The 14,357-nt window shown below is 40.3% G+C and overlaps 1 protein-coding gene across 1 annotated transcript in view; it reads right to left on the bottom strand.

Annotated features, from left to right (window-relative positions):
* The window catches only part of LOC124236385 (formin-like protein 5), a 169,495-nt gene that overhangs the window by 68,021 nt on the left and 87,117 nt on the right, over positions 1-14,357 (bottom strand). The window lies entirely within an intron of this gene.

Here is a 14,357-nt window from a genome sequence, read left to right as displayed (position 1 = left end):
CTTAACCACTACACCAGCAGGCCGGCCCCATGACTTTTTATTCTGAAATAATTCTAAACTCTCAGGAAGTTGTAAAATTAGTACAGAGTCCCTTGTACCCTTAACCTAGTTTCTCTCAATCACTATTGAGAGACTTCTTATACAGCTGTAGTATGATATCAAAACCAGGAAGTTGACATTGGTAAGATATTATTCACTAGACTACAGAATTTATTCCATTTTCACCATTTGTTACATGCACGTGTTTGTGTGCATGCGTCTGTGTAGTTCTATGCAGTTTTATCGCACGTATAGGTATGTGAAAGCACCACCACAATCAATATACAAATCTGTTCCATCACCACAAAAGAACTCCTTCATGCTACCAATTTCTATTCACAACACCTGTCTACCCATCTCTCCCATGTCCCTGTCCCCTGGCAACCCCTAATCTCTTCTCCATCTCTATAGTTGTATTGTTTCACAAAGGTTATATAAACGTAATCATACAAAAGCATAACCTTCTGATATCTTTTTCACGAAGAATAATACTAACGAGATCCATCCAGGTTGTCGCACGCATCAATAGTTTGCTCCTTTTATTGCTGAGTGGTATTCCATTGTATGGACATCCCCGAGTTTAACTCCAGCCGTTGAAGAACATTTGGACTGATTCTAGTTTCTGCTATCACAAATAAAGCTGCTTTGAACACTCATCCATATGTTTTTGTGTGAACATAGGTTTTCATTTCCCTGGGATAAATGCCCAAATGCATGTTTAGCTTTGTAAGAAACTGTCATATTATTTTCCAAAGTGGCTGTACCATGTTACATCCCACCAGCAATACGTGAGAGATCCAGTTTCTCTTCATTCTCCCCAGCATTTGGATTTATCACTGTTTTCTTGTCTTAGCGGTTCTAACAGGTGTATAGCGGTATCTCATTGCAGTCAGACTGGATTTTTATGCATTATGTTCCCATTAATAAATTGCAGGCTTCTACATTTTTCACCATTGCAGATGCACTTCGTATCCATAAGACTTTTAGTTTTCTCTTCTCTCTCCTACCCAATCTTCTGTGCCCTATAAACCCATAATTTTACCAAACACTATCTGTAAAACTGCCTTTAATTTTGTTCTTATCTTTAATCACATCTACAAATTATCGTGGACGAGCTGAGCTAGAGGAGTGGAGTTGGCTTGTATTTAGGAAGGAGGAAGTGAAGTTAAGTGCCAGAAGACTGCGTAAAGCATCCACCTTACAGGTCTGATTTTTTAAGTGAAGTATTTAGAGGATTTAAGGTAGGAAAGAGGATGCTTACAGGGGCAGTTTCCCTTAAACGGGCTAGGAGCTATGGATTATACATCCTATTAAAAAAAGTGGGGTCATTATGTTCTGGGAGACAGTTGGGACTGAGGAATGGACCTGATTTTATTTGTCCAGATAAAGGACTAATGAGGATATGAGATCCAGCTGGGGTAAAATCAAAGCAGAGACCAAGATTTGATTCTCATGGCTCCTGAGTAGCCCAGGAAATCAATCCCTTGCTGCGCTGTCAGAGGGGCCTTTCTGGCCACAGCCCCTCCACAACGGGTACCTGAGCTCACGGCTTCCGTCTTGAAAGAAAAGGCTCCAGTACAGTCCACCCACTTGTTTATACCGATCGCCATGGGATCAGGGAGTTTGCAGAACAAGTTTTAATTGTAAAAAAAACTGAAAATACAGAAAAATAAGCCTCCATTTTCCACACCACATACAAATGCTTTTATAATATTCAACACTCTGCTCAAACTCCAGACACATCCACACAGTACAAATACTCTTTATAAATCTGTGATGAAATTCCTGAAAGTTCTATTGTTCAGGGAGAAGGTTGGTGGGAGTGTGAGCTCATCAACAGTGTAGATTTTTTGTTGTTGGTTTTTTTTGTTTTTGGTGAGGAAGATTGTCCCTGAGCTAACATCTGTGCCAATCTTCCTCTATTTTGTATGTGGGATGACACTGCAGCATGGCTTGATGAGCGATGTGTAGGTCTGTGTCCAGGATCAGAACCTGCAAACCCTGGGCCGCTGAAGCAGAGTGCACAAACTTAACCACTACACCACCGGGCTGGCCTCCAATAGTGGTTTTAAATCAGAGAAATAATTTGAAAAACTATAACTGAATCAAAATGTCTACACCTAAGAAGAATCTTCAGTCTATGAGTTAATATCTGCTTTTCTTTTTTTTTTTCCTGAGGAAGACTGGCCCTGAGCTAGCATCTGTGCCCATCTTCCTCTACTTTATATGTGGGATGCCTGCCACAGCATGGCTTGCCAAGCAGTTCATAGATCAGCACCCAGGATCCAAACCGGCAAACCCCGGGCTGCCAGAGCAGAGCATGCAAACTTAAGCACTGGGCCACCGCACCAGCCCAATATCTACTTTTCTAAGAATAGAGCTTAAAACTTGGCAATATGGATTGCCAATATACAGTTTACACTATAACACACAACAACATTACCTCATTTGAAACTTGATACTCAAAATCAATTCAAACAGATTGGGAACAATTTTGTTATTTTTAAAGTTGTGTGTGTATATATATAAGTCATTACTGATCTCATAACCAGTCACAAGTCTCACTTGACACATCACATCTGGCAACCAGGAATCTGATGAAGTGGTACCACCCTGCATCACTACATCATAAACAAGCAAGCGAAGATTTCAGAAGAACCTCAGGAACATAATGGTTAGAGAAAGAGAAATGTGGGGCAGAGGTGGGAGGGCGGGAGATAGTTTCAAAGAAGAAGCAAGGAAAAGTGTGTCTTCCAGGGAGATATGTTCTTTTCTCCAAAGTTATAAAATACACTGATTGCAAGATGATAGACTCCGAAGGTGTCGTATGATGCCGTCATAACAGCAACCAGTGTCGCGCATCTTGCTGTTGCTAGAATACCACCAGGCCCAAGCTGGGATCTTTTCAATAGCATATGATAGCCTTAAAGAGACAGGATTAAAAATTAGAGCTCAGTCTGACTCATTTAATGCAAATTCTAAATCGTCACTTTTGATACATATTCTAAGATATTTGGGTGCAATTGTAAAAGGTGATTTGAGAACTGACATTTTTCCCTAAAGTATACATTTAAGAAAACTAACATATGTTTTGCTTCTGAATTTTGTAGAGAAAAGAAAATGTCCTTCAATGGCTTGTTTGACTTCTACTATTCGTGCGTCTATGGTAGCATAACACTGTTTCCCCCATTTTTCTTTGAGTAGTTGAGTTGACTGGGAGTTTGAAGATAAGGATGAGATCTATACAGATATCAAGACCCAAATCTTTCACATTGTTCATTGACAGTGAACTGGAGAGAGATACAGATACACAATGAGAGATACACAATGCCCTGCCTTGTGCTCACGGCATCATATCTCCTAATAACTCTGAGAACAGAGTACTCGGGACATCTATTTCTGGTTTGTTTGGGGTTTTTGTGGAGTGTGCAGAGGGATTCAGTGTGATCATGTGCTCAGGCACATTCAAGTGAGAATTCGTGCGTACCAGGTCTGTACTTTTGGCTAATCTGAAGTGATGAGCTTCTATATTGACTGAAAAGTTTCTTCACATAATCATCCTAACCCATAAGTGACACTTGAACCTTTCAAGTCCAAATGTTGAGAGACAAGAATATTGGATGTATGTATTCAAAGATAGTGGTCGATGAGGCAAGTAGAACAGTTTGCAATTAATGTAATTTTTCACTCCACTCAGATAGGATGTTAAGAATGGAATTAAGAGAACCACAAAACTGTTATGATGATGACTTTATCAGAAAAGAAAAATGGCATTATGGTTGATCTTTAAAGCATTATCATAAGAGACTGCTTTATTAAAAATATACATCCCCCTTTAGGCATTGTTCTTTGAGCTGTCCTAGGCTATTGCTCAGCCAAACTCATACGTCTGAACTGTTTTCTAATTCCTGTGTAAAGACGAAAGTATTAGAAACTTATCATGAATACTAAAGAAGAAATATATGCACTAGGGAAAATGCACCTGTGCATTGCTATTCTCTGTCTGACTCCCTAACTGCCACCATTAATATTTTTTGTGTTTCTCACAGCTGTCAGAACGTGCTGGCTTCTGCTTTATTCTCAGAGCCTAAACACATCTTTTCAAGCTACATGGTTTGCATGCTAATGTTCAACCAAGGCATATTATTCACTCTAATTTTGATCTTATCAAAGGCAGGACAAGGATTTTAAATGCTACAACCGTTCATACTAATTAGAAGAACTATTTAACAGCCAGCCTTAGCTTTCTCAAAGACTGAGACATAAATAAGGAATAGGCCTCACAATTAAAATGATAGCGATAGCGTAGAAGATTTTTAAATGTTCACATTTGTTTATTTTATGTTTTAAATCCAATTGGGTGCTATTTTCAAATAATCAGAAATCAGAGGATACACCATTTACCCAAGATATGATCATAGGGGTTTCAAGCCAAATGCTGCCTTAGAGATCATTCAGCACAACTCCCTAATTTCATGAATGAGAAGTTTGGAAGAAGTTAGAAGTTCTACCCAAAGTCACACTGTGAATTAACGGCAGAGTCGGGACTCAAAGTCATGCTCTTCTGCCACCCAGCCACACAATATCAGCTAAGATCCAACAGAAGAAAACTGTAAATCGCTTCAAAACTTAGAGCACATCAAAGATATTCAAAATTGCCTTGTTCTATATGAAAACTCTATTCAAGCCACACGATCAAATTTTCTTCCTTACATATCCTTTACTTGTGCTTGTTGATCAGAAGTGACCACATCCCCTCTGCCACATCCTACAGTAAGAGTTTTAACCTTTACCCCATCTGAAGACCTGTAATTGATCAGTGTGCCACTTCTCAAAATATCCTGCTAGCCTGGCATGGCCTTTTGCCACTTTATTTGGAATATTGATTATTTCAATACTTACAGAGGCATGCCTTTCTGCACCAAACACTCCTCAGGAGATATAAGATTACTCACTCAAACAAATATATGGAATACTAATTAGCTCACCATTATTTAAATCATTTGGCCACTTGGAGGCTTACAGCCTACCCATAAGCCATGTAGGTAGAGTACACAAGTCGATTTTCAAGTGCATAGATGTCTAAATTCCTGAAACCCAAATCAGATAAGGATGGAACCTGAAGGACATACTGAGCATGCTTGCTGCTTTTCTCGTCTAGAAGGGTCTACATGTCAAAAAAAAAGGAACACAGCACGTAAAGCTGCTTTGAAAAAGATTCCTAAAGAATGTTTAAAATTAGTGATTTTATAAGTAGAATATGCTAAATTGATTGTTAATAAGAGAGATTGATGAGTTCATGAGTTTTCTACAAGACATGGGAAAAATTTATAACTAAGTATTATTAACTGAAAAATTTTTTCAGCTATGAAGACAAATAGGGTGAGCCTCTGAGATTAAAGAGATTATTAATTTCTCATCTCTTGTGTTAATTGGATATTTGGAAGGGTCAGTAGAACATTGCCAAACTGGTAGAAGGAAAAAAGATGCCCTACGTCAGTAAATTGGCAAATAGCACAGTTTCTGAGGATGCGTCACTAATTCCTTATGCTGAACTACTTAGAGTTATATGTGAAAAATACAAATATAGTAGGAAAAAAGAAAACTTGAGAAAAAAGAAAAGAGGAAGGACCCACAATAAGTAAACTACACATTGCTAATTGGCCACAAGACATTTAAAAGAGGTAAAAATCAATAAATTTTGTGTTTACCTCTTAGTCTGTTATAAAAGGCATAAAAGGAAGTCAAATTTTCGCTTCTGTTTGAAAGGAAACTTGAAGAAACAGAAGAGGGATGACTTTCCTGTTCTAAGACTAAATTGTCTTCTCAGATATCAAGCTTCTGAGAACCAGAACAAAAATACGTTTTAAGCTTTCTGCATCACACATTCACTCATATAATCCCTGGCTTTTCATAGCCAATACACAATAAAAATCAACAGTCTCTTCTCTGTTTTGACTGGGGAAGGAAGGCAATGAGTATATGTCTTCAGTGAGAAGAGAACTACGGCCTATAAACTCAAAGTGCTTCCGTACATTAATCTCTCCCTTCTTAATCATCAAACTAAGCTTGTAAAGAATCTCAGAGATACAGAAAATGTCAAATGACATAATTACCGTATTATGTAAGTATCAGGATTACATCCTGAACACAAATCCACATGGGAAAAGGCTTTGGCCCCAGTTCTATCAAATCCTTGTGGAACAATCATAAGATATGCATAAGCCTGTCTACAAGAAAGAGCAGCAGAGAATAACACACCCTTTGAATGAAATGGTCATTTAACGCTATGGCATTTCCTTTAAGTGATCTGGAAATCAATTAGTTTCAATCCATTTCATTGCACTGACTTCTAAGATGAGGACAAAAGACCCAATGAGACTTCTTTAGCTTATCATAATGTGTCCCCCCTCCAACAACAAAAAAAAAAAGACGAGTTGACTTGGAGAAACTTAAAATTCTACAGGTGAAGTTTTACAAAAACACCTTTTTCCCACGTAATGGAGATAGTTTGTTGTATTATGCAGCACACTTCGTGGATTCCCAGGCACATCTTGATGGTTCTGCTTCACAGCACCCACATCCTCGTGGCAAGCAGTGAAGGCTGTTTCTGTTACAACTGTCACTGTTGTTTTGACTTCCTTTAACCTGCTTGGCAACTTGAAAATGCTTTTGTCGGGATCTGCACCCATAAAGTGGCCATGGCGTGGCCTTCGTTAATAAACTGTTCTCACTTCACTGACAGATATTTTCTGATATCTTGACTACGTTGACAGTGATCCCACAGTGACAGCTAACGCTGGGAAAATTCTACAGTCCCATTTTAACTACAAGATGTGGAAGAAGACACAGAAGACCAAGGGGAATGGAGTCGATGGGTCATAGAGCACAAATGCTCTTTCCCGGAAGGTTTGAGAGGACCCGGGTGTGTACATCCTTGCCAACAATAGGTACCATGCTATTTTTAAATCTTTATTTTCATTAAAAATAACATCTTGTTATAATTTATATTTTTCTTATTGGATATTTTCATATCTTAATTTGTCATTTCTGTCTTCACTTGTTCACTCTCTTCGCCTGTTTCTCTATTGAGGACGTTGTCTTTCTTTTATTTAAATTGTAAGAGCCCTTTTTGTACAGAATATCAATTCAAAAGTTGAGAATACATTAAGGGATAAATGAGCAATATCTCTTTGATCTAAAATACCTGCAACAGGATGGAGAAAATGTTATTCATTAGAATTCCTGAGGAGTTAGTAGGGGAGTAGTGTATTTCTCTGCAGTCTGTACGTGAAAAGGTGGCTTTGGAGCTTGGATTTTTGGAAGTTTGAGGCACAGAATAGGCATGAGAAAGATAGTAGAGAGTTGTGGGTGTCTGATGTGGTTGGAAGCAATCTCAATGTCCAGCAATAGAAGACTGGGTGAGTAAATTACAATACAATCCTCATAATGAGATGCTATGCCATTGTGATGCTGTCAGCTTCTAAAATAGCCCCCAGTGACACCGGCCCCTGGTCTTTGTGCTTTCGTTTCATCCCCTCCCCTTGAGTGTTGGCTGGACACAGTGATTTGCTTCTAACCAACAGAATATGGCAAAAGTGATGTGATGTTAACTCTGAGATTGGGTTACAAAGACTCTGGCTTCTGTCTCGGTCACTCCCTCTTGCTCTCTCACTTCCTCTAATAGAAGCCAGCTGCTGGGAGTTACTCTGTGGAGAAGCCCACATGACAAAGGACTAAGGGTGGCTCCAGCCAACAATGAGTGAGAAACTGAGATCTCAGTCCGGTGGGCCAGTAAGGAATGCAATCCTGCCAACAGGCATGTACGTGAGCTTGCAACCAAATCCTGCCCCCATTGTGCCTTGAGATTTCTGCAGGCCCAAACCACATAAATTTTTGTTGCTTTAAGTCACTAAGTTTTGGGGTTTTAATGGAGCAGTCATTAAAAATGATAATGTAGATGTGAGGGGTAGGAGCGTGACTGTGTGTATATATAGGCTGTCCTGCTGCAACCCATGTTTCTGTACAAGTATTTCTGTTTATACATGACTGATAAATGGTAGAATTATTTCAGGATAAAATGGAATCATGTTGGTTCATATGCAATTTTTTCTAGATAAGTAGAGCCAGTATAGGAGGGTAGACTTCTAACCATCATCTGCAAAGGAAAAACCATCTGCTCAGCAGCTGCATTGACAGCAGGAGCCCCTTGGTGCATATTTTAAGAAACTTAAAACAAGTGCCTGAGAATATGAAATATGCACAAAGTTATCTATTATGGCATAGTTTAAAAGATTTATGATAAGAAAGGACTGCAAACAACCCAAACTCTATCAATATAAGATTGATTAAACAAACCATGGTATATCCACCAATGGAGTACTATGCAGCCATAAGAACTGATGACATTCAGTATACTAATGTACAGTCTCTAGGATTTAGCTATTGAGTGAAATACAGCAAGGAGCTGAACAGTAAGCCTTTTGTGCAATAAAGGGGAAATGCTAATATGTATACATATTTGCTAATATTTTCAAAAAGAAGCTATAGAAGTTATCCAAAACTAATTGAAAACAAAACAACCAAATCAAATTTGCGGATTTTCCTTGAACCCCGATTTGAAGAAAGCAACTATGAACAGATTTTTTTTTTAAAGGTCAGCCCAGCGGCACAGCAGTTAAGTTCGCATGTTCCACTTTGGCGTCCCAGGCTTTGCCAGTTCGGATTCCCGGTGGAGACATACACACCGTTTGTCGAGCCATGCTGTGGTAGGTGTTCCACATAGAAAGTAGAGGAAGACGGGCACAGATGTTAGCTCAGGGCCAGGCTTCCTCAGCAAAAAGAGGAGGACTGGCAGTAGTTAGCTCAGGGCTAAACTTCCTCAAAAAAAAAAAAGAATTTTGGTCAGTTTTGCTGGGGCCAGCCCCATGGCCAAGTGGTTAAGTTTACATACTCCGCTTCGGCAGCCCAGGGTTTCCCAGGTTCGGATCCTGGGCGCGGACATGGCACAGCTTGTCAGGCCATGCTGAGTTAGTGTCCCACGTGCCGTAACTAGAAGGACACATAACTAAAATATATACAGCTATGTATTGGGGGGATTTGGGGAGAAAAAGCAGAAAAAAAAAATAAGATTGGCAATAGTTGTTAGCTCAGGTGCCAATCTTTAAAAAAAAAAAAGAATTTTGGTCAATTTTGTTAGGTGTGATAATGGCATTATGATTATGACTTTTTATCTTTATTTGATAGAAATATATACTGAGTTATTAACGAATAAAATGATATGTCAGAAATTTGCTTCAAAATACCTCAGTGGGAAAAAACCAAGAGGTGTAGGGTTAGGGTTGAAGAGACAGATGCCACAGGATTTGGAAAATAATGGTGACTGTTGAAGCTGGGTTTCAATACATTATACTGTTTTCTTTACTTATGGGTATGCTTGAAAATTTCTAAAATAAAACTGAAAAACAGATAAATTTTAAAAGAACATTTGCTCACAGACCTTCTGTCTTGGTCATCCCAGGCTGCTATAACACAATACCACAGAATGAGTGACGTCAACAATAGAAATTTATTTCCTCACAGCTCTGGAGGCTAGAAGTCCAAGATCAAGGTGCCAGCAGGATCAGTTTCTGGTGAGGACTCACCTCCTAGCTTGTAGATGGCCACCTTCTCACCGTGTCCTCACACAGCAGAGAGAGAGACAGCAAGCTCTCTGGTGTCTCTTCTTATAAGGACACTAATCCCATCATGAGGGCCCAATCCTAATGGCCACATCTAAACCTAATTGACTCCCAGAGGCCCCATCTCCAAATGCCATCACTTGGGAGTTACAGTTTCAACATACGAATTTTAAGGGAACACGGTTCAGTCCACAGCACCTTCCTACTCACACGCCCAGACAGGCACAGCTCTCAGCTCATGGCCAGGTTCACTGGCAGCCCCACGGGCTCAGAGCTCTGCCTTCATCTGTGTTGTGTACACCCCTGCTGGGCACACTCCTTCCAGGTCTCCTTAAAGGGTTGAAGGCATTGCCAGCTATTGTTCTGCATTTTTTTACATCTGACATGCCAGCCGATAGTCATGCAGAATTGTCTGCCTGGTTGTCCACGTTACTCCCCAGGTACCAATGATGGTTTTTGCTAGTGCTCTGGTTACAAATTTGCTTGGAGTTTGAACACCCTGCCCTCACCTTATTTTCCAGGTAAGCCCTGTCATTTTTAATGTGGGGCTTTGCGAAAGACAAGGTTTTTCGGGAACACATACGTTGCATTTTGCCAGAAATGCCTGTATATGCAAAAAACTGCCCAGAAAAGAGTGAGTTAGCAAATAGTTTATATATATAATAATTCAATTTTTGTTAAAACACACATATATATGGATAGGAGAAAAGATTTTTGTAGTTGTTTATACGAGTTTTCTAATTGTTCTATATGCATTTTTTGCGTTTATACAGTAAATGACAAGAGTTTTTAAAATTAAAAAGCAATTAACAGCCCAGAGTCCAACCATTTAGACAACTTAGAAAAGGCAGATTCAAGGGCTAAGAGATGAAGGTAAAATAAATTCTATGACCACCTGTGGCTTAGAAAGTCTCAACACTCCGCTCTGAGGGTCTCTGGACAAGACCTCTCCAGGAACTCCACCCTGCAGAAGGTAAATTGCGCTTTGCCAGGGTGAAGAGCAGACTGGGCTAAGAGTAGGGGCTGACTCTTCTGCATCCTATTTTATTTTTTTTGACAAAGGCTTTGAGAAGCCAGAAATCTGACAGTGTTATTAGGCAACACCTTAAATTGAAAGGGGGCAAAAAAACTCAGTTTATCAAAAAACACCTTGTCCTGTGATAGTCACTTTAAATATATCACCTGCACAATATTTCTTGATATATTTACAACTGTCTTTGCTTTATAGATGAGGACATTGACTCAGAGAATTTAAGTAGCTTGGTGAGGTTATGAAGCTGGTAAGAAGAGCAAGAATTTCATCCTACTTTTGTCCTTAAAATTTGTATTTCAGAGAAAAATCACACACCAGTATAGATCAAATTATTTTATAAGCAGTTTATTTTCTCAAAATTGGACTGCCTGTGTGACTTTGGGAAACATCAGTTACCCTTTTTATATTCAAGTAACCCGTAATATCTCTTTCCGTTTTATGATTCTGATAATGACCATACAAAGATGTATGGTGAATTCTTGACGATCCTTGCCCCTAGAATTGGAGGAAGCCCACTTGGTAAGAGGCACATAGCCAACAGAAGCCCAGGAGGTGCCTGTCCCGTCTCCTCCTGACAACAGGCACTGCGGCACTGCCTCCCCTCCGAAGCCCCACACAGGGCCCTAGGGCACAACACACAGATGGCAGTCTCTCCTCCCATCCTTCTCTGTCCTTCTCCCTTCTCCCTGGGCCATAAATACAGGTGGCATTTTTTTATGACCATAAAAATTATGCCATTATGCTAATCATTACATTTTTGAATTGTTTGAATGTTTTAATTTCTAATATTTCACAGATCTCAATCAAGGTCTTATGGTATTGCAAAGCTAACATCTTAAAGACCTCATAAAAGCTCACTTTCTCTGTCCCTTCCAGTACTTTGCACTTTCCATCTCTTCTGAATTACTAGCTTTCATACGTGTGTAACCCGCTGACCTTTGGGAAGTTCCGATGAACACACACAAGTTTACTGTCACTGCTGAGCTATTTCTCCTCTTTTGATTCTGCCCCACACATCCTCTCCCCTTCCATTTACCATTCTCCTTGCTGCCCATGCTGCCTTCTCCTTAGGTCATAAGCACTGGAGGTCAGGGGCACTGGAAACAGTAGGACTCTATCTGCCAGCCCTTTCATACACCTACAGCACAAAGATCATCCTTAAAGAAAGCACCGTAGTCCTCTCATCATCTAATGCCTTCTAAATTATCCCCCCCAAAATCAGTTACAGTAAAGATAATTCAATATGGAGTAATGTTACTACATTCTGGTATTTGAAAAATTAATAATACCGGCATAAATGATAACTCTCAGCTCTTCATATAGAAAATCCCATTTCCTAGCAGGCCATCTAGGACAACGGTCTTCATTGTGCTGGTTTGAGTGCACGCATATGAAACCACAGAGCTGGCCTCCATCTCCCACAGGGTCTACTGCGTACCAGATGCCAAGGAAGACAAAGAGGCTTCACACAAAAGCCGAAAAACATTTCACTTCTTAAAAGCAATGCCTGCACAAGAAAAACTTCTCTTCCAGTGGAATGAGATTGCTTGAACACCCGCTTCTCATATTCTTCTTTCCCATGATGTCGGCTGTTTGCCCAGTTTCCAGGCTCATCCTGTGACCACAGCTCTGCTGCAACTATTCAAATCTCTACATTTTCTCGTGACTCCTATTCTCAATCTTGACCGCCCCAGGGTCCTGCCTCTGGGCTCCCAGCCTCAACCTGATGCCCACTTGGTGCTTTCTGGTTCTGACCATGTTCAACAACCAGCCCTGGGTAGTAGGGCATCATCCTGGACACATAGTAAGCTGTCTAATTAGTTAACCTTGAGGAATATTATTCGGTATAGTCACATTAAGGCCTTGTTAAAAAAAATTATTCTGACGCTCGTTAAATGTACAGGAGATATTATTCACAACTATCGTGATAGATGTCAAAGACAATCACAACAGGGAGGAGAGATCCAGCTCAGAAGTGAAGATGGCAAAGACAGCTGAGGATTTGTAGCCAAGGAGCAGAGTTGGGGGACAGGGTGTCGGTGGATAGAAAATTACTAAGAGAAGACTTCTAGGGGAGGGGATTTTTGCTAAGCCAACGTAGAATTCTTGCCGGAGGCAGATCAAGGTGATGAAATGTTGAGAGTGGGGCATGGGGAATTTGATCAGGTATCATGGGTAGCGGATGCTCTCTCAAGTGACTTAGCAGGATACTTGCTAAAACTGGACTCGGCAGGCCCAAGACAGGACCCAAGGACGAAGACTAGTCAAAAACAGGGCTCAGGGGAGGCTGTCTACAGTTTGGTCAAAGAGATAGCCTTTGTCACCTCAAATCAGCATTTGTAAGCAAAAAGCAGGAAAGAAGGAAGTTAATAGGGTTTTAATGACTGTCTGATTGTGACACTATGTCATTACATGGTACTTTGTATCTATTATCTCACACAATCCTAAGTAATATAAGGAAGGTGTCATTATCCTTACCTTACATGTGAAGAAATTGAGGCTCAAAGAAATTAAAAAATAGACCTGAGATCAGAAGACCTGCATTAGATGTTGACTTTTTCCTGTAATCTTTCACCACTCTACTGACCTTAAACAAGTCACTTCACCCCTCTCAGTCTCAGTTCATGTGCAAAATGGAGACAATACACCTTCCTCTCTGGTCTTTTATCAACTATTACCTATGCGGGGATGACTCCAGACTCTCTCTCTCTCAAATTCTATTTCTAGAATTATATCTCCAAATGGCTACCTGATAGATGCTCCTGAAATTAAATGTCCCAAACTGAACTCATTATCTTGCTTCAAAACATCTGCTCTGCTTCCTAAGTTCTTAGTCTCATTAACTGCTAGTTAGGTCACTTTCCAGGCTGGAAACGTCAGAGTCACACTCAACTCCAGGCACTCATGACTCCCATACCCAGACTCACGTACTTCCATAAGCAGAGACCTAATTTCCCAAAGCCACTTCCTCCATTGTACCTTATGGCTGCTCTGTTCATGCCCTCATCATGTCCCCTTGGCTGCAAATGATAGTCTTCTGGTAGCCTCTGTACCAACAATCACTATCTGCCCCCTTCTGTCCTCTTAATTATCATTACTGTCATATCTATTAAAAGTGAATCTGATCATGTCACTGTGCTGCTTAAAAACTCTGTTGGCCTTCACTGCCTACCAGTGAAATCGAAAGTCCTTAGTGAGGCCTTCCAGGCTGATTCACAGTCAGCCTCAACTTCTTGCGAGCACAGCCTCTAACTGCCCCTCCCTACTGAGCATCTATTCAGGGAATTCTCCCTCTGTGTCACCTGTTCCCTCTCTGAAATGCCCATCCCCTAATTTAGCCCCTGGTAAAATGCCTTCAAGATCCAGGTCAAAGCCTGAATTCCTTTGGCACCATCTCCCCTCCTCTAGACATCCACAGCACTTTCGTTCATAGCTGTAGCACAGCCCTTACCCTCAAAGGAAGTTAGTGTCTCATACATCTGTTTCTCCCATCAAACTAGAAGCATCTTGGATACAAAGACCATATGTGAGTTACACATGTCCCCTGAGCCTTCCTGAATCTAAAATATCATTGCACCTACAATATATTTCTTAAGCCACAAGAT

The sequence above is a fragment of the Equus quagga genome, chromosome 2 (assembly GCF_021613505.1).
Source record: "Equus quagga isolate Etosha38 chromosome 2, UCLA_HA_Equagga_1.0, whole genome shotgun sequence".
NCBI lineage: Eukaryota > Metazoa > Chordata > Mammalia > Perissodactyla > Equidae > Equus > Equus quagga.
The sequence above is the reverse complement of the archived record's forward strand: the minus strand, read 5'-3'. Positions and strand labels throughout refer to the sequence as shown.